Genomic DNA, 27,430 nt, shown 5'->3' on the forward strand with positions numbered 1-27,430 from the left:
CGCTCGGCGGAGCTCGGCGCGGCGGAGCCGGGAGGGCGGCGGGGAGGGGGAGGGACGAGGGGGCGGGAGGCGAGCCCGGGCTGCGCGCCAAGAGGCCTGGAGCCGCAGATTAGTCGCCGCTCCGCTCGGCGTTCACAGGCGCGCCCGGGAACCAGGAGGATAGGCGGCGGCCACGTTCGGCCGGGCTCCCGCGGTCTCCCGGACGCGGCGCGGAGCCCGCCGCCCCCACCGAGGCCCCGCGCGCGCCCGGCGCGGCTGGATTTACTCTCGGGGGCTCGCGCTGCTGAGATCCACTTGTCAGTTCAAGGGCAGGACAGAAACTCTGCAAACGGAGTCTTGCGAACAGGAAATTTCTCATTGACAAGGTGCTGCCCCTCCCCCACGCCCGGCTTCAAAACAAAACAAAAACCCAGCGGGAGCGGCCGACGCACCCAGCCTCGCTGCTGCGGCCTGCGTCCCGCCGCCGCCCGGGCCACCCCAGCTCCTCCGGCCGGCCCCGGCGGTGGAGAGCTCGCCAGCCCGAGCCCCGAGCGCAGGCGGCAGCGGCGGCGGCAAACAAACAGGCCCAGCGGGCGGGCTCGGCTCGGGCCCCGCGGAGAGCGCCTGGATTCTACCCTCCGGGGCCTGGGCAGGGGCTGGGCCGGGGCGCCGAGCCCGGGAGGCCCCGAGCCGTCTCCGGTTATGGAGCTGGCGGAGCAGTTTGGCGGAGCTGCCAGAGGCCGCGAGGTCAGCGGCTCGCTGGAGGGGGTGGGGGCGGGGAGGCCTCTAGGCGCCGCCGATTTGGCGAATCCGCTGCGGGGACCCGGGAGGGCTGCGAGCTCGGCCTGGCAAAGTTTTTGTGGAAACTCTATGTTTTGAAACTCCAGCGGCATTGCTGGAGGAGGGGGAGAGGGGACTGCCTGCACCCGAGGTTCACTCCGGGGGAGGGGGTTCGGCGCCCTCCAGCCCAGTGGGAGATCTGGAGGGCGGGGACGACTGGTTCGCCAGACCACTTCTTTTATGTAGTTCCCTCTTTTCCCCACACTCTAAGGGAAATTTATAAACCCGGCTTTACTTATTTAATTCAGCCAGGAGAGGAAGGCTATCTTTTTAGGGACCCTGATATTCAGGGTAATTTCGAATTTGACACATGTAAATACTTAGTACTCTCAGGTAAGGTCAAATTATTTATCATCTTAATTTATATTTCAATAGGCCTACAATTTAGAGGCGCGAGATGCCTCCTTATGAACCATTATGGTCTATTAGGGGAAGTAATGTATAAACAGCACTATTTGGGAGGGAATCACTTATGTTGACATTTAAATGGCTCTTCAATAGTTAAAAAAAAAAAGACATTCCAGTGCCTTTGATTAAACATGCAATTTACAAGACCATCGGCAAAGCCATCAGGAATATAAATTCTTGGGATTTTTATTTCTTTTTTTAATTCTCAGGACATGTATGTCATTTAATCCCTATGGGAAAATTTACAAATTGCAGGCCAAATGTAATTCTTCTCTCTCCCAGTCTTATCAGGAACCCAGGGAACCTCTGGAAATCGGAACAAATTCCATCAGCAGGGACCCCAGTGGTAAGTTTGTAGATCTTTGTACCTCAGTAACAGAATCAACCACTTTAACAATATTGCAGCTAATTTGTGAAACATCATAGCTTCCCTGCTGGGACTAACCTCCCAGAATGGCCTTGTGTCCATCCATCCATCCTGGTGTTTCCACATAAGCCAGCACAGGGCCTCACACCTCTTCAAGTCATCCTTCTTCATACACCTGCTACAATATCACCTTTGAAGAGGCTCTTCCTGGCTGCCCGCCCCCAGCCCCATGTATTCTTTATCGAATTACAGTGTTGTGTTCATTCACTTGAAGCATCTCCCATCTTTCAAATGCCCTTCCTTGACCCCACATCTCTTCCCCCCATCTATCTGTCCCCCTGCACAGCAGTACCTCTTGAAAGAGGTGTCTGCCTCCATGTCCATTTACACTGTCTTACCTTGTGTTCACCCTAAAAATCAGCTAGTTTTGAAGTTATTCTAAGATACTGGGATGAGGTTGTTGCGTGCAGCTTTGTTTGTAATTGCATAAGATTAGAAGCAACCTAAATACCCAGCAATGACATTGATGGTACAGCCATACAATGGAATTTTCTGCAGCTATTTCAAAAATGAAGTTCTGCTCTGGGTACTGATAAGGAATGACCCCAAGGTCTATTGTTAAGGGCAAAATACAAGGCACAGAACGGTATGTATGGTGTGTTACAATGTGTGTGAAAACAAAGTACGAGGATAATATAAATACATATTTGTATGTGCATTAAATATATCTCCAACACGGATGCTACTGCGGAGCCCCCCCCCCGCATATGCATGTACATATATGCATGACCTCTGTTTTATTTTTAGAAATAGGAACCTACTATACAAGCTGTTTTGTACCTTACCTATGAAACTTCATTGCTACATCTTCTAAATTGTTTTCTATCAGCTTGGAGATGCACCTTGTCTTTGCCAAGGCTCATGGAATTTCACTATATAGATACATCATAAAAAAATAGATGCACCATAATTTATAACACTTCTACCCACTCCTCCTTCCTCCCTAGCCATTCTGCAGAAAGTGCTCAAGATCACCAGTCACTTCCTTGAAGTGGTAGGCATTTTTCAGTCCGTGCCTTACTTGACCTCTCAGAATCACTCAACATGTCTGACCACCGCCCCTTTGAACTGCTAGCTCCTCTAGGATTCCCAGATGCCATACTCACCTGGTTTCATCCTGCCTTTGAACCTCTTTCAATCTCTTTCTCAGCTCTTCTCTATGCTTTACCAGCTGCCTTGGGCCTGGATTCTCTCCTCCACTCCCCTCTATCTCATCCAAAATAATTAAGATGACTCTTAATTATTTTTTTCCCCAGTTCCAGAACCGCATATCCAACTGCAGCCCTGACATCGCAAGGTGGATGTCTGAGAGGCACCTATGTCCAGTTTATTAATAATATCAATTGCTAAAATTAACATAGCACTTGCTAGGTGTATGGCACTATTCCAAGTGCTAAATTAACTAACTTAATCCTTACAACTACCCTGTAAGATAGGTAGACTTGTTATCCATAGATGAGGAAACTGAGACAGATTCCAGAACATTGCCAAGGTCACCCAGAAAACAGTGGGACTAGGATTTGAACCCATGCAATCTGTTTCAAGAGTCCATCTTTTAACCACTCTGCTACACTGCCTCATAGCATGCCTACAATGGAATTCTTACAAAATGAATTAATAAGTATTTTTGGTATCTACTAAATGCCAGGTCCTGCAGTAGGTGCAGGGGCAACTGGTGTGCAGGACAAAGAGTCCCTTAAGGAAAGAGCTCTTTCCTTGGAAGTTGTTCTTTATTCCAACTCCCTTCCCTATCACAGTAAGTAGCTCAGCCATTCTTTTAAGTGCTTAAAGCAGAAATCCTGCAAGGTCAGTCTTGACCTCTTGCCTTCATCTGCCACCTCACCTCCCTCTAGTCCACAGGGAAGGGTAACTGATTCTGCTTCCAAATTTTCTATCCAATAAGCCTCTGCTTGTTGTTTTTAGCTGCCATCAAGTTAGCCCCAGAGTAGTACTGCTCCATATAGGGTTTTCTTGGCTGTAATCTTTACAGAAGCAGCTCACCAGGCCTTTCTTCCATGGAGCAGCTGGGTGGGTTTGAACCACCAACCTTTAAGTTAGCAAATGACTTGCGTCACCCAGGCCCCTCTCCAATAAGCCTACTTCTCCCTATTTGTCACACCCACCTTAGGCCAGGCCGCTATCTTCTCTTGCCTGGATCACAGTCCAGGATTATTATCCCAACTGGTCTCTGCGCTTCCACTTTCGCATCCCCCCCCCCCCCGCCCCACCCCGCTCCAAGCCTATCCTCTACATGGCAGCTAGAAAGATCTTTTAAACACATACTGGATATCATTACCCTGCTAGTTCTCAACACACTTGGAATAAAACCCAAACTTCTTCACAAGGCTTACAATCCCTGCCACTTTGTTGCCTGCCACTGACTACCTCACTTTCTGAGGGCCAGCCACACAAGCCTCTTGTCAATTCCTGCACAGGCTCTGAGAGGTCACCCCAGGCAGTCATCTCCCCGATGACTGTATGCTCCCTCAGGGCAGGGCTGTGTCTGTTGGGTATCACCACTGTGTTCCAAGTTTGCATAACTTTCCAGCAATAAACAGGGATAAAATAATGTTTTCTAGTTGTTCATGGCTATATCCTCTGGTGCCTAGTACTTTGCCTAGCACATATACCCCCCCAAAAAAAAAATTGCTGTCGTGTCAATTCTGACTCATAGCGACCCTATAGGACAGAGTAGAACTGCCCCATAGGGTTCCCAAGGAGCAGTTGGTGGATTTGAACCGCCGACCTTTTGGTTAGCAGCCAAGCTCTTAACCACTGTGCCTCCAGGGCTCCCTAACACATACAGATGCTCAAAAAATATTTGATGAAAAATAAATGAATGACTGAATGCTTAATATATTTTTTGCTAACTGAATCAATATTCTATATCATGGCCAGAGAAGGAACCAAGTCGAAGAGAGCAAGACAATTGTAGGTGTGTGCTAAAAGAAAAGAGGGGTGGTGCCTGAGCTTGCAGCTAGTGCCTCTAGTTCTGGTGAGGATTGAGGTAGAGGAAAATAGGAAAGTGAAGCACGAGACCAGAGGAGCCCTTCTGCATGCACGCAGGTCTTTGTCAGAGGAGCCAAATGACCTTGGTATGCCTGCTGGTGGGGAGGCCTTGGAAGTCCTCTCCTTGCTAAGTGCTGCAGAATATCATCCCCAGGAAATGAGAGAGGGACACCCTAGCCAAGGGCAAGACAAAACTCAAACCAGGGCCTCCTTAGAATACTTTGCCTCCTGCCAACCATGTGGTCCTTGGTGACAGAAGGTTGAGATTGTCTTTTTCCTTGAGACCCTCAGAGACCAGAAGGGTGAGTTCTGGTCACAGTTAATTGTTGGGCACCTGGAGTGCTTCTTCCAATTCCATCCCATTTGACTTCTAACAGTAACTATCACCATGATGCATTTGATAGCAAAGCAAGTCCTTCTTGACCGTGAATAATTCATACCCGGCAAAAATAGCTTGTTTAAGGGCCTGCACTGTTTCAGCTACTTTATTAGGTACACTTTCAAGTTATCTCATTTAACCCCTAAAATAACCCTATGGGTTATGTATTATTATTATTTTCATTTTATAGTTGAGGAAACTGAGGCTTACAGTTGTCAAAAAAACATATATAGCTAATGTAGCAAAATTCAGCTATAGGGATTTTACCTGACTCCAAACCTAAGCTCTTTCCAGTATGTTGTTTGCACATGCACTGTTCTCCCAGACCTTAAAATGTTTCTGGGACCAGTTTGGTGGTTCCTCCAAAAGTTAAACATAGAATTACCATATGACCCAGCAATTCCACTCCTAGGTATATACCCCCAAAGACTTGAAAGTGGCAACAGACACATGTACACCAAAGTTCATCACAGCATTATTCAATAGGCAAGAGGTGGAAACAACCCAAGTGTCCATCAACAGATGAATGGATAAACAGAATGTGGGCTATACATACAATGGAATATTATTCAGCCATAAAGTAATGAAGTACTGATACATGGATGAATGTTGAAAACAGTATGTTAAGTAAACGATGCCGGACACAAAAGGACAGGCAAATTCAGAAAAATAGAAAGTACATTAGAGATTACCAGGGACTCAGAAAAGGAGAGGAATGGGGAGTTATTGCTTAATGGATAGAGTTTCTGTTCACAGTGATGAAAAAGTTTTAGAAATAGAGAGTAGTGACTAGGCTGCATAACATGGTGACTGTAATTAGTGCTACCGAATCATACATACACTTAAAACAGTAAATTTTATGTTATATGTATTTTACCAAATTAAAAAAAAAACTGTCTCTGGCATCAGATCCTACATAGTTCATTGCTTCTCCACTTGTATCCTTCTGGATCATCGTGGCCACTTGCCAACTGCACAAATATCATAAAAAGAGTTTGTTTCTGGGATCAGCGGGTCTCAGATGATCTGTTGTGTTCACCATGGGAACCAAAGAATTTATCATCTGAATAAGGAGTTGCCTTCCTTCCAGGTAAACCTTGAAACAGTGTGGGGCCAAGAAGTTCAAGGGAAGGACTTCTTCCCCAGAACAAGTCATTCTCTAGCTCTGTATGGAAAGCATTTATACCCCACCAATACTCAACTCTGGCCCAGTTTTGGGCAAGATAATAACCCGCCTTGTCTCTTCATACTTCTGGGCAACGTTGTTCCTGGCTTTGAGCTCTGTCAAAGATTGCTCTTACCGTGGGGAGAGCTAGAGCGAAGGAGAGATGGTATGTGAGGAGCCCACCGCGACCCCTTTTGAAGCTGGAGAGCTCATGAGATTTGGGGCGAAGAAGATCACTAGCTTCCTTCAGCTCTTAGAAAACAGCTAGAATTTATTAAGGGCTTTCTACCCACCAATCACAGTTCTGAACATTTTATATCCATTAATAATCTCATTTAACATAGAAAACTATCCTATAATAAAGGTACTATTATTATCCCCATCTTGCAGATGAGGAAACTAAGGCTTAGGAGATAGTTAACTTGCCTGGACACACAGGGTTACTTGAGGGAGGAGCCAGGATTTGAACTTAAACCTGATTTCCAGAGCAAAAGCTTTTATCCATGCAGTCAGTGCCACTGTCATGGTGGGACACTGGCAACTATATTTCAGATTTTTCCATGCACCTGTGGCCAGTCAGCTTCACGACTGCCAATTCCATAGGCTCCTCAAATGGCCTTCTGTACCCTGGCATGCAAATAATGTCCCCTGAGGAAATGAAGGCAGTGAATTTGTCCCGCAGGTCCCCCTGAGACACCTCCTCTCTCTGTAGCTTTCCAAGACATGGGCAAACCTAAATTCCTGGGATGATCCCCAGGACAGTGTGGTAATCCAGCCGTACTCTCTCTGACAAGGCCTGCTGGTCAGTCTGTGTCTGTCCTCATCGGTTCAATGCCAGTGTCTGTGCCGGGACCTTTCTGACCTGCTGCCTGGTACGGGGAACGCAGAGGAGGGAAGATCAATCTCCAAGATAATTTAGGTTCTGTCTTTCCTCGAACCAGCCATTGTATTCTGCTCTAGGTCTGACGACTATGATTAACGCACCACTGAGTATTTCCTCTCTTCAGCTTCTTCCTTGCTTTGGGGTTTATTTTACAACCATTGCCAGAGTTTCTCTACCGAAGAGAGTAAATACTCGCAGACTTGAGCCCAGCCCTCGGTGTTACTCAGATGACATCCCAGCTGGCAGATCACATGGTGCCACTCCAGAAGTGGGTGATGTGACTGTTTAGGGCTCAATGTTAACCCACCACCACTACCAACCGAAGCCTAATCCTTCAATTATTCTGAAAACGCCAGAAATAAGGATTGTAGGAAAGGCAATTAATAAGATCATACTGTCTGTTCCTCATTTGTAATTATATATTATCATTTTTCTCCCTACTTTGTTCCAATAATGATTTAAGGCTGCTTCCAAAGATACACAAAACCCAGCAAAGATAAATAGAAGAAGCGGGACATGAATTATAATGCAATGCCTGCTCACAACATTTTTGCCCTGTTCCACATGATAGACTGAATTCATAACGCCTTTCAAAAATGAGGTAATTCAGCTCTTTTGGTGGCAACACTAGCGTCTTTGTCAACCGAGGGGGTGGCATGCAGTAATGGAAAGAACCAAGGAGGGGACAAGAGATCCGGTTTCAAATGCTGGCTTCCCTTGGTGTGTGACCTTGGGCAAGTCACTCGCCCTCTCTGGACTCTGAATTCTGAAATACTCAAATATCTCTGCTAATCTCTGAGGCCCCCCCTCTCTCCCACTCTCTCTGACGTTGAAGGGCACCCTCACGAAGGCGGAGGTCAGCACTGCCCTTCTGGCATGAGGAGGTCTCCTAGGAATGACGAGTCTTAGAGAAACAGGGTCCCAGGAAGTTCGCTGGAATGCATGTACTGCATGTACTCTCTCTCACACACACAAATCTTCCACCCCTGAGACAACGGAAGTTGAGTTGTCCCTTCCCCCAGTGCAGGGGACCCCCGCCCAAATCTTTCAGGAGAGTGGAGGGGGAAGCTTTGAAGATTTCCTTTGGGGAAGCAGGGAGTCAGGCCCCTCAGACCTTCTCGCTTTCCCTTCCTCAGGCGTGAGCTACTTTCTTTCTTCCTCTTAGAGCCTGACACTCTTATAACCTGGCCCTACTCTCCAGGGGAGCCCTGGTGGTGCATAGTTAAGAGCTTGGCTGCTAACCAAAAGGTCAGCAGTTTGAATCCACCAGCCCCTCCTTGGAAATCCTATGGGACAGCTCTCCTCTGGCTTATGGAGTCACTATGAGTCAGAATCAACTCGATGGCAATGGGTTTAGTTTAGTTTTTTTTATCCTACCCTCCAGATCCAGTCTTATTACTTATTCCTTCCCTCCTAACCACATCTTCCACTTTTTATCCTTTGCAGTATCCAACTCAATGCTTAGCATATCATTTGCTGGAAACACTTCTGTTGCCCTCTCCCCCATTTAGAGTCTTCATTGATCCTCTACTGCTTATACTTCCTTGTTGTTGTTAGTGGCTGTCAAGTCAGCCCCACGCACATTGGGATCGGACCATTGTGATCCATAGGTTCTCATTGGCTGGTTTTTGGAAGTAGATTGCCAGGCCTTTCTTCCCAGTCTGTCTTAGTCTGGAAGCTCCTCTGAAACCTGTTCAGCACCATAGCAACATGCAAACCTCCACTGACAGACGGTGGTGGCTGCGCATGTGGTACGTGGACCAGCCAGGCTGCTTGAACTAGAGCCTCTCAAAGTTTTTTTCAAAGTATTCCCAGGTCAGGGGAGGGTCCTGGGGGCTCAGCGCTGATCACTTGCCTCAGGTAGGAGACTGCTTTGATGATTGATTTTTAAAATGCAAGCACATGCAACACAGATGAACCCCACAAAGTAAATGCTGAGCAAAAGAACCCAGACTCAAAGAAATATGGGAGAATTTATATCAAGTTTTAAAGTGGGCAAAGGCATTCTAAGGTGTTAGAAGTCAGGATAAAGGTTTCCCTTGGAGGGAGGGACTGGGATGGGGTACCATGGGCAGTTCTGGGGTGGGGGGCGCCTGGCTATTTTCTGCATCTTGATGTGTATGCGTGTTACATGGGTGTGCTCAGTTTGTAAAAATCCATTGACTTGTACACTTATTTATGTTTTCCTGAGTGTGTGCTGTAGTTCAGTAAAATGTTCACAAAATAAAAATATATAATGAATAAAAAATACGTAAACAAACTGTGGAAGAATAAGGCTTTAAACATGCCTGCAGGCTCTGGAGAAGAATTCACTGCAGGAGAGGATGGCCGCTCCGGTGGAGTGGAGAAGCAGATCAGGGAGCAGAACACTCTAGAACACTAGAGACAGCAAGGAAGGAAGCACATTTTACAATCACATATGACTCTTGCTTTTGGCTCTATACTACAGCTGCGTTGTTTAGAGTGACGTGCTAGGAAGAAGGACCCTGTTTGTGCTGACGCTTCACAACACACCTTCCCAGCAGCCCTGCCCAGGACTCTAGTGGGAGAGTGTGGACAGGTGGCATTGATGGGATGGCCAGGCCCCCCCACCCTGTCTATCCCCTGAATTTTCCTCTCCTTTGGAGGAACTTCCACTCCAGCCAAAACTGGACTTTTCCCTAGCCCTTCAGCAGGCTCAGTCTTTCCCCATCTTCACCCATACATCTTCCTCTCCACAACTGCCCTTCTCCCTCCCTCCCCCGAACCTGCTTCTTCTCCAGGTTCCCAGCCATCTCCTTGGTTATGCAATCCATGAACCTGGGAGTAACCCTTGACCTCCCCAACCTCCTCACTTCCCCAACCTGACCCATGGCCAAATCCTTTTTTTTCTCTACAAAGCCCTAGGAGCCATTCGTTCTACATCTAGCACCTGCCTAGCAGAACCTCGCCTATGCCATGGCAGTTACCTCACTGTCCTCCTCAGTCACTTGTGCCCCTTTGCCACCCATTTCCCACACAGCTGCCAACAGCAACAACAATTACAAACCTTGAAGGCCTGCTGTGTACCTGGCACTCCTCCAGACACTTGGCATGCCCTGGTGAACAAAACAGAGGGCTGCCCTCAAGGCACTTACATTCCACAGGAGAGAAATGGACAATGAAAAATCAAGGTAACAGGTCCTAAAATCACCTCAGATGGTAGAAGGTGAGAGGTGACATAGAAACCTGGGAGCATCAGGAAGGGAGGGTGTGGGGAGAAGATTGTAGGATTCAGGGGATGGTCAGGGGAGGTCTCCTTGAGAAGGTAAGAAGTGGGCAAGGACTCCAAGGAGTCGAGGGAGTGAAGGAAGTGGAATTCTGAGAAAAAAGTGTTGCAGGCAGAGGCCAAGCCAGTGCAAAGGCCCTACAGCGGGAGGGTGCCTGCTGCATGTAAAAAGCAACCGGGATTCCAGTGTGGCTGGGGAGGAACAAGCAGAGGGGTAATGGGGGCAGATCCTGTAGCCAGTGCGATGGTGTCCAAATGCAATCCCAGCAGTCTCCTTCTTGTTTACAACTCTTCAGTGACTTCTGCTATTGAGATAAAGATGAAAACCCTCACCCCACCCACCAGACCCTGCCCTTTGGGCCTTTACTCTCTTCTTCTCTCAGTTTCCAGCCTCTTCCCAGAGCAGGACATTCCTAAGGAGCTGGCCCAGATCCACCTTCCCTCCACTCCCTTTGCCTAGTTATCCAGAACTCAGTTCTAACATCCCCTCCTCCAAGACACCTTCCATGAACCATCTCGTAGACCAGGTCAGTCCCCCAGTTTCACCCTCTCAAATCACCCTGCCCTTTTCCTTCATCACAGCCCTTACCAGTGCAATGCAGTCTATCATTAAGTCTATAATTAGCTCATTTGGTTCATCACCAATTTACTGGGTGTTTCCTCTGTGCCAGGCACTGTTCTGGGTGACAGGGCACCACAGAGAACAGGATCAACAAGGTCCCTATCCTGTGGGAGGCAGGCCATAAACAAAAAACAAAGAAGATAACTTCAGGTGATGATAGGTGCTACCAAGAAGATAAAACCGGGCAGTGTGATCAAGAACGGTGGGAGGGAAGGCAGCGTTGGGTAGGATGGCCAGGGAGGCCTCTTTCCATAAATAACATTTGAGCTAAGAAGGAGCCAGCTCTATGGAGACAGGAGAAAGAGTTCCAGGCACAGGCCCTGAAATAGGACCGGCCTTGAACTATTTGGGGAAGAGAAGGAAGGCTTGAATGGCTCGAGCAGAATGGGCTCTCTCTCCAGTTAGAATATCAGTTCCACAGGATCTGAGGTCCCTGATGTTTTCCTTGTAGTCGCATCTCTTATGCTTGCAGGTAGTTGGTGTTCATTGCGTGTGCTGAATGAGGAGTAGCTATCTCAGTTCTGCCTATCCATCAATCCCACTTTCTCCATAAACTCTTCACAGCCCTCGCCCGGCCTCCAAGAACACTCCTTCTCCTAAACCAAAACCCTAGAACGTTCCCTTGAGATCCTTGGATGGCCTACTTGAGCCCTTGGCAATCCCTTGAAATGGGGTGAAAATGGTGGCCCCTGTATACATGCCCATTTTTGCAGGGGTGCAAGCAGCAGAGCCCCAGAAGGCCTGAGAGGTCAAAAATGTTTATGAACGGTGATCCAATCCTCGTTTTACAAATGAGGAAACTGAGGTGTAGAGGACGGAAGGTTGTCAGGGTACCAGCTGGTAGGCCACAACAATCCACCCGATGATCTAGCTGTGAGAAGCTGGGTGGGTGGGGGGGGTCGCTTGTTGGGATTTGCTATCTCCCTGCCTCTTTTGTTGTCTTAGTTTCCTAGGACTGCCATAAGAAAGCCACAAAGTTAGTGGCCTTAAAACGAAGACATTTATTATCTCGCAGTTTTGGAGGCTAGAAGTCTGAATTCAGAGCTTTGGCAGGGCTAGGCTCTCTCTCTGTGAGCTCTAGGGGAGCTTCCTGCTTCTGTAGCCCCAGCATTTACTGGTATTATTTGGCTGCTTGTAGATATATCTTCACGTGGCGCCTGTCTTCCCCCGTGTGTGTCTGTGTCTCTCCTGCTCTTTTTATAAGATACTAAGAAGGAAGGGATTAGGTTTAGGCCCCACCCTACTCCAGTCTGGCCCCCGTTAACATAACAAAAGAAAACCCCTATTTCCAAACTGGGTCACATTCACAGGTACAGGGGTTAGAATATCCTCATATCTTTTTGAGGGACACAATTCAATCTATAACACATGTGGTGACCTGCTTCCAGTACCTCCCATATATATGGTTGTACCTGCTTTTATATATTCCTTGAGGGCAGGATAGGTTGTGTTTTTAAATGTTACTTTATTTTATCCTTTACTTCCATGTCTACACACCTCCAGCTGAGGGACTCCGAGAGCACCAGCTGCCCAGTAGGCTCCTTCCTCCTGTGCCTGAAGGACCACGAAAACTGCCACAGGGGGCGTTCACTCTGGCTTGTGGTCTGGCCTGTGGCTGGATATTCTTAGCAGCCTTCGGCTGCCCAGCCCCAGGATTTAAACTCTCCTGTTACCAGGGCTTAGATCCTTCACCACCAGGGCAGAGATATTTTCTACTTCCAGGCTGGAAACTTAGATTCCCCAACGTGAATCAGAGTGTGCTTGCCCAAACTTTGGGGCAAAGCCCAGCATCACACATAGCCTGTCACTACCCACCGCCATCCCAGGCCTGACTGACCAGTCAGACTGTTTCAAAAACATGTTCTGGTTTAGCAGAACTGCTCTGCAAGGCAGGACCCTTCGGCTGCAGTGCAGTGGTTATTACGACTGACCTCGTTCCTGGACCCTGAGGCAACTCTCGGGCCTGGAAGTTTCAGATGCTTGCTAACCTTCCTTTATAGAAGTTTAAAGACATCCACTGGGGGCCAGGCAGAGACTTAAAAGAGGGGCATAGGAATTAGAAACCCCCATTTTGGCGCTTTCCTTCATTCGCTGGGTAAATTCTCCTTGATGAAACTGCTTGTCCCATTTTCAAGGGACTATCTTAATTTTTTTTTTTTTTTATCATATTTGGCCTGCCACCAAGCCATGTGTGCACCTGTGAGGGTGGGTTGGGGAATGGAAAAGGATCTCAGGGATCCTCCAAGAGAGCATTGTGGCAGGGGGATGTATTTAGGTTGTTGTTGTTAGGTGCCGTCAAATCAGTTCCGATTCATAGTGACCCCATGTACAACAGAACAAAACCTTGCCCAGTCCTGCCACACCCTCACAATCATTGCTATGTTTGAGCCTATTGCTGCAGCCACTGTGTCAGTCCATCTCGTTGAGGGTCTTCCTCTCTTTCGCTAACCCTCTACTTTGCCAAGCATGATGTCCTTCTCCAGGGACTGGTCCCTCCTGATAACATATCCAAGGTATGTGAGACAAAGTCTCGTCATCCTTACTTCTAAGGAGCATTTTGGTTGTACTTCTTCCAAGACAGGTTTGTTCATTCATCTGGCAGTCCATGGTATATTCAATACTCTTCGCCAACACCACAATTCTAAGGCATCAATTCTTCTTTGGTCTTCCTTATTCATTGTGCAGCTTTGGTCTTCCTTATTCATTGTCCAGCTTTTGCATGCATGTAGGGCGACTGGAAATACCATGGCTTAGGTTCAGGTGTACCTTAGTCCTCAAAGTGACATCTTTGTTTTTTTAACACTTTAAAGAGGTCTTTTGCAGCAGATTTGCCCAATGCAATGTGTCGTTTGATTTCTTGACTGTGGATCCAAGTAAAATGAAATCCTTGACAACTTCAATCTTTTCTCCGTTTAGCATGATGTTGCTTATTGGTCCAGTTGTGAGATTTTTGTTTTCTTTATGTACAGATGTAATCCGTACTGAAAGCTGTAGTCTTTGATCTTCGTCAGTAAGTGCGCTTCAAGTTCTCTTTGCTTTCAGCAAGCAAGGTTGTGTCATCTGCGTATAAAAACCCCAAACCAAACCTGTTGCCCCTGAGTCAATTCTGACTCACAGTGACCCTGTAGGACAGAGTAGAACTGCCCCATAGGGTTTCCAAGCAGCTGCTCATGGATTCAAACTGCCAGCCTTTTGGTTAGCAGCCAAAGGTCTCAACCACTGCACCACCAGGGTTCCCATCTGCATATAGCAGGTTGTTAACGAATCTTCCTCCAATCCTGATGCCACATTGGAATCCCTGGGTGATAGAAATGGTTAATGAGCTCAGCTGCTAACCGCAAGGTTGGAGGTTCAAATCTACCAAGAGATGCCCTGAAAGAAAAACCTGGCGATCTACTTCCTAAAGGTCACAGTCATTGAAAACTCTACGGAGCACAGTTCTATTCTGATACACATGGGGCCCCCACGAGTTGGAGCTGACTTGATGGCAATGGGTTTAGGAGGGGTACAGTCAGTTAAGCACATTTTGGGGGGTGAATGCTTTTGCATATTCACCATCAGTTCACAATAGTGTTCATAGACGAAATTAAAGTAGGATTGCCCTGCGGAACGGAAGCTCTGGTACTGGGTGTTGGCTTTGCCAGTATTTTCTGTTCCCCTTCTGTCAACACTGCTTCCCAAGTGTGCACATAAGAGCTGCAAACAAGATAGCAGCTCTTCCAACTTCCACATGACCTCTTCCAACTTCTCTGCTCGTATTCCATTTCTTTTCTCTTCCACACTTTCTCATTTCTCTTGGGGTGGCTCTATTTGCAGCTGTGTCTTTCTTTCATTTATCTGGCTCCGGAAGTTTAGGAGCAAAGCTGGGAGAAGATACAAGCTGGGGCATGGGACTGCTCCCTGGTGTGTGTGTGTGTGTGTGTGTGTGTGTAAGGGGTCTCAGGAGAGAGGAGAGAAAGAACAGAGAGAAGAAATATTTCCCCTCTGCCGGCACCGCCAGAGCAGGTAAAAGTCAGATTCAATGTCAAAACCCCATGTCTTCAAGGGTGCCACATTGCAAAGAAGGGCAGCTGTGGAAGTAGATTCTGAGAGAAGTTGAGGGGCCTCTGGGTGGAGGAATAAGCACCAGAGAACCTGAGGCAGCAGAAAGCTTCAGGATTCCCATTGAGCTCTTAGTAACTTTGGGATTTAAGAATTTAGTGGATTTGCTGAGATAGGGGCTTAAGATTCCTAAATCAATTCTATTCAATAAGCACTTATTAAACACCCCCTATTTTTTTTCTTTATGTATAAGTCATATCACCCGTCTGTCAGTTTGTTGTACCATGGTGACTTCTATGTTGTTATGATGCTGGGAACTATGCCACCCATATTTCAAATACCAGCAGGGTCATCCATGGTGGACAGGTTTCAGCAGAGCTTCCAAACTAGGAAGAAAGGCCTGGTGATTAGCCAATGAAAACCTGATGGATAACAACAGAACACTGTCTCACTTGCTTTGGACATGTCATCAGGAGGGATCGATTGCTAGAAGAGGACATCGTGTTTGGTGAAGTAGGTCAGCAAGGGTGTGGGAGACCCTCAGTGAGATGGATTGGCACAATAGCCTCAGAAATGGACTCGAACATGCTGGCAATTGTGAGGATGACGCAGGACTGGGCAAGATTTCATTCTGTTGTACATAAGCTCAGCATGAGTCAAAGTTGACTCGATGGCAGCTAACAACAACAATGTATAAGTCAAGTGCTATGGGAATGAGTAATGCATGCTCTCAAGGGAAACTGCTCTGCTCTCAAGGGACACTATCCTGGAAAAGACCCTCCAGACACCTCGGGGGAAATGTCAGGTCAAATGGAAGATGGAGGAGAGTGTGTGGGGCACAGGAGGAATCAAGGCAGGTGTGGCTTGTACTCTTCTGCTAACGGGAAGAGCAGTGGGAACAGAAGGTGAAGAGGTCCCTGCACCCTGTTGCATGCCCAAGAGTGAGGTAGAGAGAGTCAAGGTGAAGGTCCATGATTGCTGAAGAGACTGAGACTGGAGGGTTTAGGGCCTATGGTTGGAGTTGTTCCTCCCTAACCTCCCAATGGACAGGTGGTAAAATAGTAACAATAGCACCTAGTATGTTTGAGCACTCACCATGGTCAGGCACCGTATTAGCTTATGGAAATTGTACATGGCCACAAGTTCTTTGCTATTCCTCCCATCAACGGGGTGGAGTCTATTTCCCCTCCCCAGACAGGTCATAAGGTGCCCTGGTGCCACAGCGGGTGGCACAAAGGTTAAACGTTCAGCTGCTAACCAAAAGGTCGGCAGTTTGAACCTACCCAGTGGGTCCTCGGGAGAAACAGCCAGTGATCTGCTCCCACAAAGATTACAGCCTGGAAAACCCTATGGGGCAGTTCTACTCTGCCACATTGAGTCGCTGTGAATTGAAATCTACTCAACAGCAACCAACAACAGCAACAGTAAACACATCATAGGAGTCCTTGGGTGGCACAAATGGACTATTAACTGAAAGGCTGGCAGTTCAAACCTGCCCAGAGGAGCCTCAGAAGTAAGGTCTGGTGATAAAAGATCAGCCTTGAAAAACCTACGGAGTGCAGTTTTACTGTGCACATGTGGGGTCACCAAGAATCAGAATCAACTCGAAGGCAACTAACAAATAACAAAGACACATCATCAGGGTCCCTGGGCGGCGCCAACAGTTTGTACTTGACTACTAACCAAAAGGTTGGTGGTTCAAACCCACCCAGTGGCACTGAGGAAGAAAGGCCTGGCAACCTGCTTCCATTAAGATTACAGCCAAGAAAACCTTATGGAGCAGTTCTACTCTAACACATAGAGTCACCCACCATGAGTCAGAATCAACCGGATGATAATGGGTTACACATGTTACCAGGGAAGACCAATAGCTGGAAAAGGACATCATGTTTGATAAAGTAGAGGGTCAACAAAAACAAGGAAAACCCTCAATGAGATGGACTGACACAATAGCCTCAACAATGCACCCAAAAATACCAATGATTATGAAGATGGCGCAGGACCGAGCAATGTTTCGTTCTGTTATACATAAGGTCACCATGAGTTGGAGCTGACTCAGGGGCAACGAACAACAGCAACAGAATCTGGGCTGACCCTGTGACTTGCTTTGACCAATAGAAAGCAGCAGAAGTGATGCTGGGTGACTTCTGCGGCTAGGCCTTAAGAGGCCTTGCAGCCTCCTGCTTCATCACCCTTTTGGGCAGTTCTGGGTCTCTCTTGTGTGGATGCCAGTCTCAAGTACTAGAGGATGAAAGGCCACAGGGAGAAGAGCCAAGGTTCACCCCAGCTGACAGCTGGCACCAACTGCCAGACTGTGGATGAGGCCATCTTGGGCTTTCCCCCAGCTGGTCCTCTAGCTGAATGTAGCTGTGTGAGTAAGCACAGGCGTAACCAAGCAGAGGAATCACCCAGCCAACCCACTCGATTGTAAGCAATAATAAATGATTGTGGTTTTAAGCCACTAAATTTTAAATTTTTTTTCTTGTTGTTGTGGAGAATATACAGAGCAGAACATACACCAGGTTCAACGATTTCTACATGTACATTTCAGTGGCATTGAAGCCACTACATTTTAAGGTGGTTTGTTACACAGCGATAGCAAACTGATACATCTCATTTAATCGTGCTGTAGAAAGATTTCCATCTCAAAGTTTTAGAAGAAAATATGTTTTAGTGAATATTGGGGAAAGCCCTCAATTCAGCGAGAAAAATCTTTACCTGGAACAGTTTCTTCCCCAAGAGCTTGCCAGCAATCTCTGGGTTGGCCCCCACTGTATTTGTGCTTGTTGTTTCTGGTTCTAGGGCACAGAACAGGGTAAGACAGGAGGGAAAGGAAGCAAGGACCACCCTCCCTGAATCATCAAGGGAAAGAAAGGAGGGCCTTCGTTTCTTTATGCCCTCAAACAATAAGTAGTCTTCAAGGCCACCTATGCAAGTCAAATATCCGGACCTATATTAATCGAACACACTTTAGATACAAAATCTTACAATCACCATAAATAAAAAAAAAAAAAACCTCATTGCCATCCTGTCTATTCCAACTCATAGTGACCCTATAGGACAGAGAAGAACTGCCCCATAGAGTTTCCAAGGAGAGCCTGGTGGATTCAAACTGCCAGCCTTTCGGTTAGCAGACTGAGCTCTAAACCACTACACCAACCAGGGCTCTATAAAGCTAAAAAAAAACAGACTGAGCTCTAAACCACTACACCAACCGGGGCTCTATAAAGCTAGTCACCATTTATTAAGCACCTACTAAGCATCATCAGGTAAGGAGCCCTGGTGGTGTACAATGGTTAAGCGCCCAGATACTAACCAAAAGGTTGGCAGTAAGAACCCACCCAGAGGCTCCTCGGGAGAAAGACCTGGTGATCTGCTCCCATTAAGATTATAGCTTAGAAAACCCTGTGGGGCAGTTCTACTCTGTCATATGGCGTCAGTATAAGTCAAAATCAACTTGACGGCACCTAACAACAAGTACCAGGTAGAGGACGAAGGTGTTTCAGTGGTAGAATTCTTGACTTCCATACGGGAGACCTGGATTCGATTCCCAGCCAATGAACTTTATGCACATCTACCACCCATCTGTTAGTGGAGGCTTGCGTGTTGCTAGGATATTGAACAGGTTTCAGGGGAGCTTCCAAACGAAGACTAGAAAGAAAGGGCTGGCAATCTACATCTAAAACCCTGTGGATTACGACAGTCCAGGGACGGCACAGGACTGGGTAGTTTGGTTCCTGTATGCACGGGGTCTGCCATGAGTTGGGGGCCAGCTTGATGGCAGCTAACAACAAGAAGTACCAAGTGCATATTTAACGCATCCTCTTATTTAATCCTCGTGGAAGTATGGTCAAAACAAGTCACTATTCACAATTATTGCCCTATTTTGTAGATGATGAAACTGAGACTTAGAGAGGCCAAGTAACTCTCAAGATCATAAAGCTAGTGAGCCTGGACTCCCAAACCAGCAGTTCTCTCATGTTACCCTCCTTAAGCACCCAGTGGTTGGGTGTTAAAGAAGGGTGACATAAGGAGAAGGAATTTTTGCTCGAGTGGAAATAGGAGGAGCTGGACAAATAAAGGAGTCCCTGGGTGGGTGCAACGTGCTTGGCTGCTAAATGAAAGGTTGGAGGTTTGAGTCTACCCAGAGGCACTTCAGAAGAAAGGCCCCGTGATCTACTTCTGAAAAATCAGCCACTGAAAACCCTATAACCCAGAGGGAAAAAAAAATCTGAAAAATCAGCCATTGAAAACCCTATGGGCCCCCGAAACTATGGCCCCCAGAAGGTCTGTTAACCCAGAACTAAAACCATTCTGTAAGCCCACTCTTCAGACAAAGATTAAACTGGACTATAATACAAAAAATAATAGTCTTGGGGAGTGTGCTTCTTAGTTCAAGCAGATACATGAGACCAAAGGGGTGGCTCCTGTCCAGAGACAGGATGAGAAGGTAGGAAGAGACAGGAGCTGATTGAATGGACACAAGAGACCCGAGGTGGAAAGGGGGAGTGTGCTGTCACATTGTGGGGGTTGCAACTAATGTCACAAAAAAAGGTGTATAAATTTTTGTATGAGAAATTAACTTGAGCTGTAAACTTTCACCTAAAGCACAATTAAAAAAAAGGAAAACCCTATGGAGCACAATTCTACTCTGACACACATGGGGTTGCCATGAGTCAGAATCGACTTGAAGGCAACTAGTAACTAGTCATATAAAGGAGGGCCAGGCCAAGTATGTAAGGAGAAGGGAGAACCTTGGGCCAAGCTGCCAGGAAATGCCTCAGGGAGAAGGTGGAACATCAAGGGAGGGGGGAGGGAGGATGGAGCTGGAAGGCCTTGGGCGTGGGGGGAGGGGTGGAAGCTCTTACCAGAGGAGCAAGTGGCCCCTCCACCACCCTCCCTCTGGCCTCAGGGCTTCTCCTTGATGACTCCACCCTCCTCTCCCAACTCCTCAAGCACCCCTCTGCTCCTTCCTGGCTCCTGCTTCTCAAATCCTAACTGTGAAGGCCAATCTGACTGAGCGAGGACTGTGCCAGGCCCTCATGTGCACCTCCTCATTTCATGGCAACGCTGTGAGGTGGGCACCTCGTTACCCCCACGTTACAGAGGAGGAAACTGAGACATGGAGAAGTAAGAGAATGGCAGCCTGCAGTATGGCCTAGCCTACTTACTCTACCCAAGTCCTCTCCTGGCCCCCCCCCCAGGCTTCCGGGACCTGCTCTGCCATGGATTCTCCAGGTGCTCACGCGTGCATCACTCACTGAGGTGCCTGGTGTTTGTTCACCTCCTTGTGCTCCTCAGCCAAGCATGGGGGGAGGGGGCATAGAACATTTCTAACCCTCGCCTTGGTGCTGGGCACATAAAAAGAGCCCAATAATATGAGCTCTGCTGGCTAAACTCCTGTGGCCATGTTGTGCACCTCTGAGCTTCAGCCCATCCTGCTCTGAACAACACAGCTGCTGAATGTGAAGCTAGCAGCGGGGCTGGGGTGTCCCATAAGGAAAAGCAGGAGGATCAGAGAAAGTAGTTTCATCAGAGTGCCAAACACACACCCAACCACCTTCTCCAGAAAAAGGGTGTGATGGAGAGGGGAAAACAGGCCCCTTCCTCTGAGGAGGACTCTGAACCACCCGCTCCCCAAAGGATAGCAAATTGCAGCAGACACACAACGGCCCTTCCCTCTTCTGTGCAGCCTTCCCAGGCAGGCCCCTATCTGGCAAATCCTCTGCACCTTAGCGAAGTCTCTGGGTGGCACAAACAGATAGGCACTAGGCTACTCTTAGAAGGCAACCCAAGTGGCATAGTGGTTAAGTGCTACTGCTGCTAACCAAGAGTTCAGCAGTTCAAATCTGCCAGGCGCTCCTTGGAAACTCTGTGGGGCAGTTCTACTCCGTCCTATAGAGTCGCTAGGAGTCACAATTGACTCAATGGCAGTGGGTTTGGTTTTCTGGACTCAGAGAAAGGAAACCCTGGTGGGGTAGTGGTTAAGTGCTACGGCTGCTAATCTAAAGGTCGGCAGTTCAAATCTGCCAGGCGCTCCTTGGAAACTCTACGGGGGCAGTTCTACTCTGTCCTATAGGGTTGCTATGAGTCGGAATCGACTCGATGGCAACGGGTTTGTTTTTTGGTACTCATAGAAAGATTGGTGGTTCAAACCCACCCAGAGGTGCCTTGGAAGGAAGGCCTAGTGATCCGTTTCTGAAAGGTCACATCCATGAAAACCCTATGGAGCAGTTCTACTCTGCACCACATGGGGTTGCCGCGAGTAGGAGTTGACTTGATGGCAACTGGTTTGGTTTTACCCACTTGAGCACCGACTGGAACGCAACATTCCTCTTAATACCTCCTCATCCTGAGCACCCCCAAATGCAGCCGTAAGAGGCAACACATCCCCCCCCCATCTCCCCCTGGGAGCTGTGGAGCTGGTCTGAATGGTCTTGGTTTGATCTTTTCTCAGCCCCCTGACTGTCTCCAGACCTGAAACGAAAGAAGCAAGGTCAGAGAAGGCACCCATTCATGAGCATGAGTGGAAGAGCCATGCCCACAAAAGCCACTCTCCAACTGGTTTCTCTCCACCTGCCACTCAGTCCATCATCACAACACAGGAAGCCCCTCCCAAGGGACCCTAAGCCAGGGTGTCTGTTCGGACATTATTTCCTCAGCCAGATGTTCCCATTCAGAGCACAAGGAGTTTCCAGTTGAGCCGAGGTGAGTGGGCAGAGCTGATATAGGGTCACAGGGAACCAAGGGAGGCCTTGTTGACTCAACTCCTTATGTACCCAACAACCCCCACTAGAGACCTGATTTGGTCAGAATCAGATGCCCCACTGCCGCACTTACTCTCCAAAGGCACTAGAAATGACTAGAAACCCAAGAAAGAGTGTCCCTTCTCCCCATCCCTACAGCCCAGTACACATGAACAACTGCAGTGGGAAACCTGGCACCTGGCACTGACTTTGCCCTCTGAGCTTCTAGGCCTCAAATTAGAGGGAGAAGGGGAACTTGCAGTTGCTCAGCACTTCAAGGAGATCATCTCATCTAATCCTCGTAACAACCCCATGAGATACTGTGACGATTTTAAAGCATGTCTGCAAGTTATTTGACACTCTCCCCACCAAGACGGGGTGTCTCTAACCCTACTCCTGGAAATCTGGGTGGGCTTGTGATTGCTTTGCATGCAACAAAAGTGATACTGTGACACTTCCTAGGCTGGGTCATAAAAAGTCATGCAGCTTCCTCCTGTCTCTCTAAGGACACTCTGGAAGAAATCAGTAGCCATGTAAGAAGTCTGACCGCCATGCTGGAGAGTCCCTGTGTAGGTGGTCTAATCAACAGCCCAGCTGAGCTCCCAGCCAACAGCCAGCATAGCTGATAGCCATGGGAGCGTGCCACCTTGGAGTTCCTCCAGATGGCTGCGGCCCCAGCTAATATCTGACTGCAACCTCGTGAGATACTCCAAGTAAAAACCTCCCAGCTGAGCCCTTCCCAGAATTCCTAACCCACAGAATTGTGAGCAAAATAAAACAGTTGTCTTAAGTGGTGAGGTATTGGGGTAATTTGCTGAGCAGCAATAGTAACCTAAACAGATCCATGGTGTTATTGCCACTTCACAGAAGAGGAAACTGAGGCTCGGAGGGATGAGTAACTTGCCCATGGTCATGCTCAAACTTGGTCTGTCTAAATCCAAATCATTATGTCACAGCCCCTGCTCACCAGACCCCTTGGCATTTTTTCACTTTCTAGAAGGGAGCATTCTTTTCAGACTCAACTAGTTTCCAAACCTGGCTGTACATCAGCATCAGCTGTGTTGAGTGTTAGAGATTTCCAGGCCTACTGAGTCAGAATTTTCAGGCATGAGACCAGGAATCTGCATTCTAAACTGACACCCCAGGTGACAATGAGGCAGTTAATGTGTGAACCAACCAATGGGCCCTGGTGCTCAGCCAGGTTATCATAAACAATTAGAAGTAACCAGCAAGCTTTTTTTCAAAATACATCCAGTGTCAGGAAATCACTCATGATATGTGCTCATCTGATTAAATCTAGACTTTCTTGACTCTAACACCTAAGAAGTCTTTTCCACCCCTACCCAACTAGAGACAGAACTCAATGGTAGTTCATCTGATCAACAAATATTTCTTGTGCAACTCACGTGTGTTAACACCTTCCTAGGCTCTGTGATCCTTGCCCTCTAAGAACTTATAACTGAGCTGAGGAGATAAGATATAAAGCTGTTTCAGAGGAACCAAATGATAAGTGTTGGTGGTTGTGACAATATGCGCAAAGACAACTGGGAGAATGAAACCTAAACAGTAGACCTAAGAGTAGTTTGGGAGGGGCTCCATGGAGGAGGTGGTACCCGGAAGGAGGCTTCTGGGTGAGATGTGGAAAGCAAGATCCCTCCAGCTGAGGGGAGGAGACGGGTAGAGAGGGAAGAGATGGGGGGGCGGGGGGCAGGGAGCCTTGAAGCTTGATCTGGATTTCTATTTTCTCAGTTTCCAGAAGCTATTGTCATCAAAAAAAAAAAAAAAAAAAAAACCCAAGGACTAAATTCCAGATTTTACTTGAAATTAAAAGAAAATGGCCGGCTTTTATTTCCCAGAGCATAGGCTAACATTTTTCCCATGATGGTTTTGCAGGAGACACTCAGGAGAATTTTAAAGGAAGAAAAATACTTTGTTTCTGCCCTTTAAAAAAGGAGGTTAAAATCTAATAGGGTCCACCAGAATGGCTACAAGGAAAAAAAGAAAATTCCAAGTGCTGGCAAGGAGAACTCTGGTGGGAGTGTAAATTGGTACAATCACTTTGGGAAACTTTTTGGCAGTATCTATAGGGTCGCTATGAGTTGGAATCGACTCGATGGCAGTGGGTTTGGTTTTTTGTTTGTATTAAAACTGAACATATGCATGACCTATGGCCCAGTAATTCTACTCCTGAGTATACATACATACCCGACAGAAGTGTTTACACTGATGCACCGCAAGGCATATACACAAATGTTCATCGCAGCACTATTTGTAATAGCCCCAACCCAAAACTGCTCAAATGCCCATCAATACAGTAGAAGAGTAGATAAACACGATGTGGTATAGTCATGGAGTGGAACACCACACACCAAAGAGAATTAATGAGCACACAATACGGATGAATCTCATAAGCATAATGTTGAGCAAAAGAAATCAGACACACAAAAAAGTCCATAGTGTACAATTCTATTTCTATAAAGCGCCAAATCAGGCAATGCTAATTGATGCTATTAGAAGTTAGAAGTTAGGGGGCAGAGGGGGCATTGGTGGTCCAGTTGTAGAATTCTCGCCTTCATGAGGGAGACCAGGGTTCACTTCCAGGCCGACGTACCTCATGTGCAGCCACCACCTGTCTGTCAGTAGAAGTTTGCATGTTGCTAGGATGCTGAACAGGCGTCAGCAGAGCTTCCAAACTAAGACAAACTAGGAAGAAAGGCCTGGTGATCTACTTCCAAAAATCAGCCAATGAAAACCATATGGATCACAATGGTCTGATCCACAACAAATCATGGGGATGGTGCGGGACAAAGCAGCATTTTGTCCTGTTGCGCATGTGGTCACCTTGAATAGGAAGCCAACTTGATGAAAGCTAACAACAACTAAGTACCTAAAAGGAGGCCCCAAGACCAGCTAGCATCATAAAGTGTGTTAACATTCCTAAAACTGCAGCTTGGGCTCTGATTTCACTTGCAATGTTGCTTGGTTTAACTGGGTCCATCTTGAATTTACCAGCTTTTGACCCTCCCATGGCTTCAAGATGGACCCAGTTAAACCAAGCAACAATACAAGTGATATCAGAGCCCAAGCTGCAGTTTTAGGAATGTTAACACACTTTATGATGCTAGCTGGTCTAGAAGGCGATTCCATCCAGCTGGTCTCCCTTCCAATACTGGTTGAGGATTGGTTACAGAAGATAAATGACCTCACATGCCTTTGGAAACAGAAGCCAGAATTCTTCCAAGTAAGAGATGGTATAAACCCCCATCAGGCCCACCATTCAACATGTCTGCCCCAGTGCCCATTCTGCCTACAAAATGTAAACCTTGATGCTGCCACTCGAATTTTTATACGGCGGACTCCTTTGATTGGAATCACCTTGGGCAATAGCATTTGGATTTCATTAGCCATCAGAATCAATTGAAAAAGAATTGTCCTTCCTAAAGGGAAGGGCCAGGTTCCAGAACTTAGCTGACTGTACAGCCCTGGAGGAATTCATTGAAGGGAGGCCAGGGTTTTAAAAATCACCACCTTTTTGAAGAGACACTTAGGAATCCTTCCCATGTTGTTCAAGGATGGTATGAGAAAGGTGGGACAGCACTGGGGGAAAAGGAACTGCAAGGAAGGTCTGGAATCTTCGACCTAGTGATCACAGCCTCCAAAGTGATCACTAGGTGTGTCCTAGAGGGAGTCCCTGGGCATCCAAACAGTTAATATGCTCAGCTGCAAACTGAAAGGTTGGAGGGTGGAGTCCAGCCAGAGGCACCTCAGAAGAAAGGCCTGGTGATCTACTTCCAAAAGGTCACCGCCATTGAAAACCCATAAAGCACAGTTCTACTCTGACACACGTGAGGTTTCCATGAATTGGAATCAACTTGACCTCAACTGGGTGTCCTAGAGAGCTGGAGAGACTAGCTAATGGTCTAGTTGGTAATAGGGGGAGGCCCGGTGGTGACACCTCCTGAGACCTACTCTAGATTTGTGCCACTCCAAGGCACACTCAGAGCTCAACAAGGAAACTTGCTGGGTCTGGTGTCCCCTCTCACCCTCCCACTTGGCTGTGAGAGCACACCTGGCATGCCCAGGCAGGAAGAAAAGTCTCTATCATGGCATTAGAATGGCCTGTGGCCTGTCTTCCCAGGTTTCCTGAGGCTGACAGCAATGACCCAGAAGCCTCTAGCCCCATAATAAACCACCTTGGGGATGTTAGTATGCAATTATTACATGAATTTATTTAAATTTATTCTAAAACTGAAGATTCCAACAAAGACAGTTTTATCATTTGATATATGTATTTGTATATATAAATGTCATAGCTAGAGATACATAGTTTTGGTTTGAACCATCTGTTTCAGATTGTATTACTGCTCCGAATTCTTCACCCCACCCTGTATCCACACCCTCTGCCATGTGGCTTTGCAATTCATCCCACTAGAGGTGCAGTGTGCCTCCCCATGACACTGGTGTCAGGCCACAGGACTTTTGCCAGTGGAATGCGGGTGGAAGTAACAGTATGCAAGTTCCACTGTACTCTCTTTTGCCATCACCGTGAAAACATATCCTACATGTAGCCTACTCACCCATGGAGGATGAAAGACACATGGAGCAGACTTAAACCCAGCGCAGTAGAGCCAGTCCAGATCAGCTAACCACAGCTGACCCACAGACAAGTGAGAAAATAATGCTGATTGATGTAAGATACTAAGTCTTGAAGTGGTTTGTTACAAAGCATTATTGTGGCAATAGCTGACTGATACACTGCCTGAGTGCATTATTCTATCAACTCAAGATTCATAAGGCACAATTTGCCATCTCAGAGAACGTCCTATCTACCTCTATCCCCATACCCTTCTTAATTCTTCATAGCACTTATTACAACCTGAAATAATGTATCTTTTTTGCTTATATATGCCTTCTGTTTCTCTTTCCCTCCTCAGTACAACATTTTACGATGGCCGAGATACTATCTTATTCTCTGCAATAAATGCCCAAAGCTTTGGTAGGTGTGTGGTGGGTATTAAATGATTATACAGAGAATGAATATATATGGTCTATTTTTATTTTATCCTTAGTTAATATGCCTCTTATCTAATTTATGTTCCTGAGTGCAGCTCAGCAACTTGGTGATAGGCAAAGTCAAGGAAAAAGAAAACATTTTGTGGAGTAAAATCTGAGCCAAGGGTGCCTCCAAATGTTGTCCCCGATGAGGAGTGAGTTATTCTTCCCCCAAGGAGCCACTCACAGTGGTTGGGGCCCTCAGAAACCGCAGCAGGCCTCCAAAACTGTGAAAAGCCAGCAGGCGGCTTGGCCAGTGCCATCAAATGTAACCGTGACGCAGCTAAATTTCTGTACATTGTATCAAGGGTTGTCCTCAACCTTAGGAGGTTTCCCTGTGTGTCAGCTCACTGGGGGGAACATCAAAGGGACTTATGTGGCTTCCAAGAGCTGTCAGAATGTTTGACTCTCTGGCATTGTGCTGGCATCACACGTTAATTAAATTATATGGCAGAAACACCACAAAGTCAAGGTCAGATATTACAGCCGTCAAAGCCTAATATTAGGCTCAGTATCTTATAGCATACAGCAGCGTATACCCTTAAACAAATTCCTTTATCTTTCCTCAGTCCTCTCTTGCCTCTGGCTCTTAAGACACCCACCATTCCACACTTCCTTTGCTAAGACCATCC

At 47.2% G+C, this 27,430-nt stretch overlaps 1 long non-coding RNA gene across 1 annotated transcript; it reads left to right on the forward strand.

Annotated features, from left to right (window-relative positions):
* Positions 1-229: 229 nt before the first annotated feature.
* Positions 230-27,273, forward strand: LOC135228899 (uncharacterized). The gene is made up of 3 exons (XR_010319758.1): positions 230-365; positions 1,510-1,573; positions 26,681-27,273. It is a non-coding gene; the product is annotated as an uncharacterized LOC135228899 (long non-coding RNA).
* The last annotated feature ends 157 nt before the right edge of the window (positions 27,274-27,430 follow it).

This window comes from Loxodonta africana, chromosome X (genome assembly GCF_030014295.1).
Source record: "Loxodonta africana isolate mLoxAfr1 chromosome X, mLoxAfr1.hap2, whole genome shotgun sequence".
Lineage (NCBI taxonomy): Eukaryota > Metazoa > Chordata > Mammalia > Proboscidea > Elephantidae > Loxodonta > Loxodonta africana.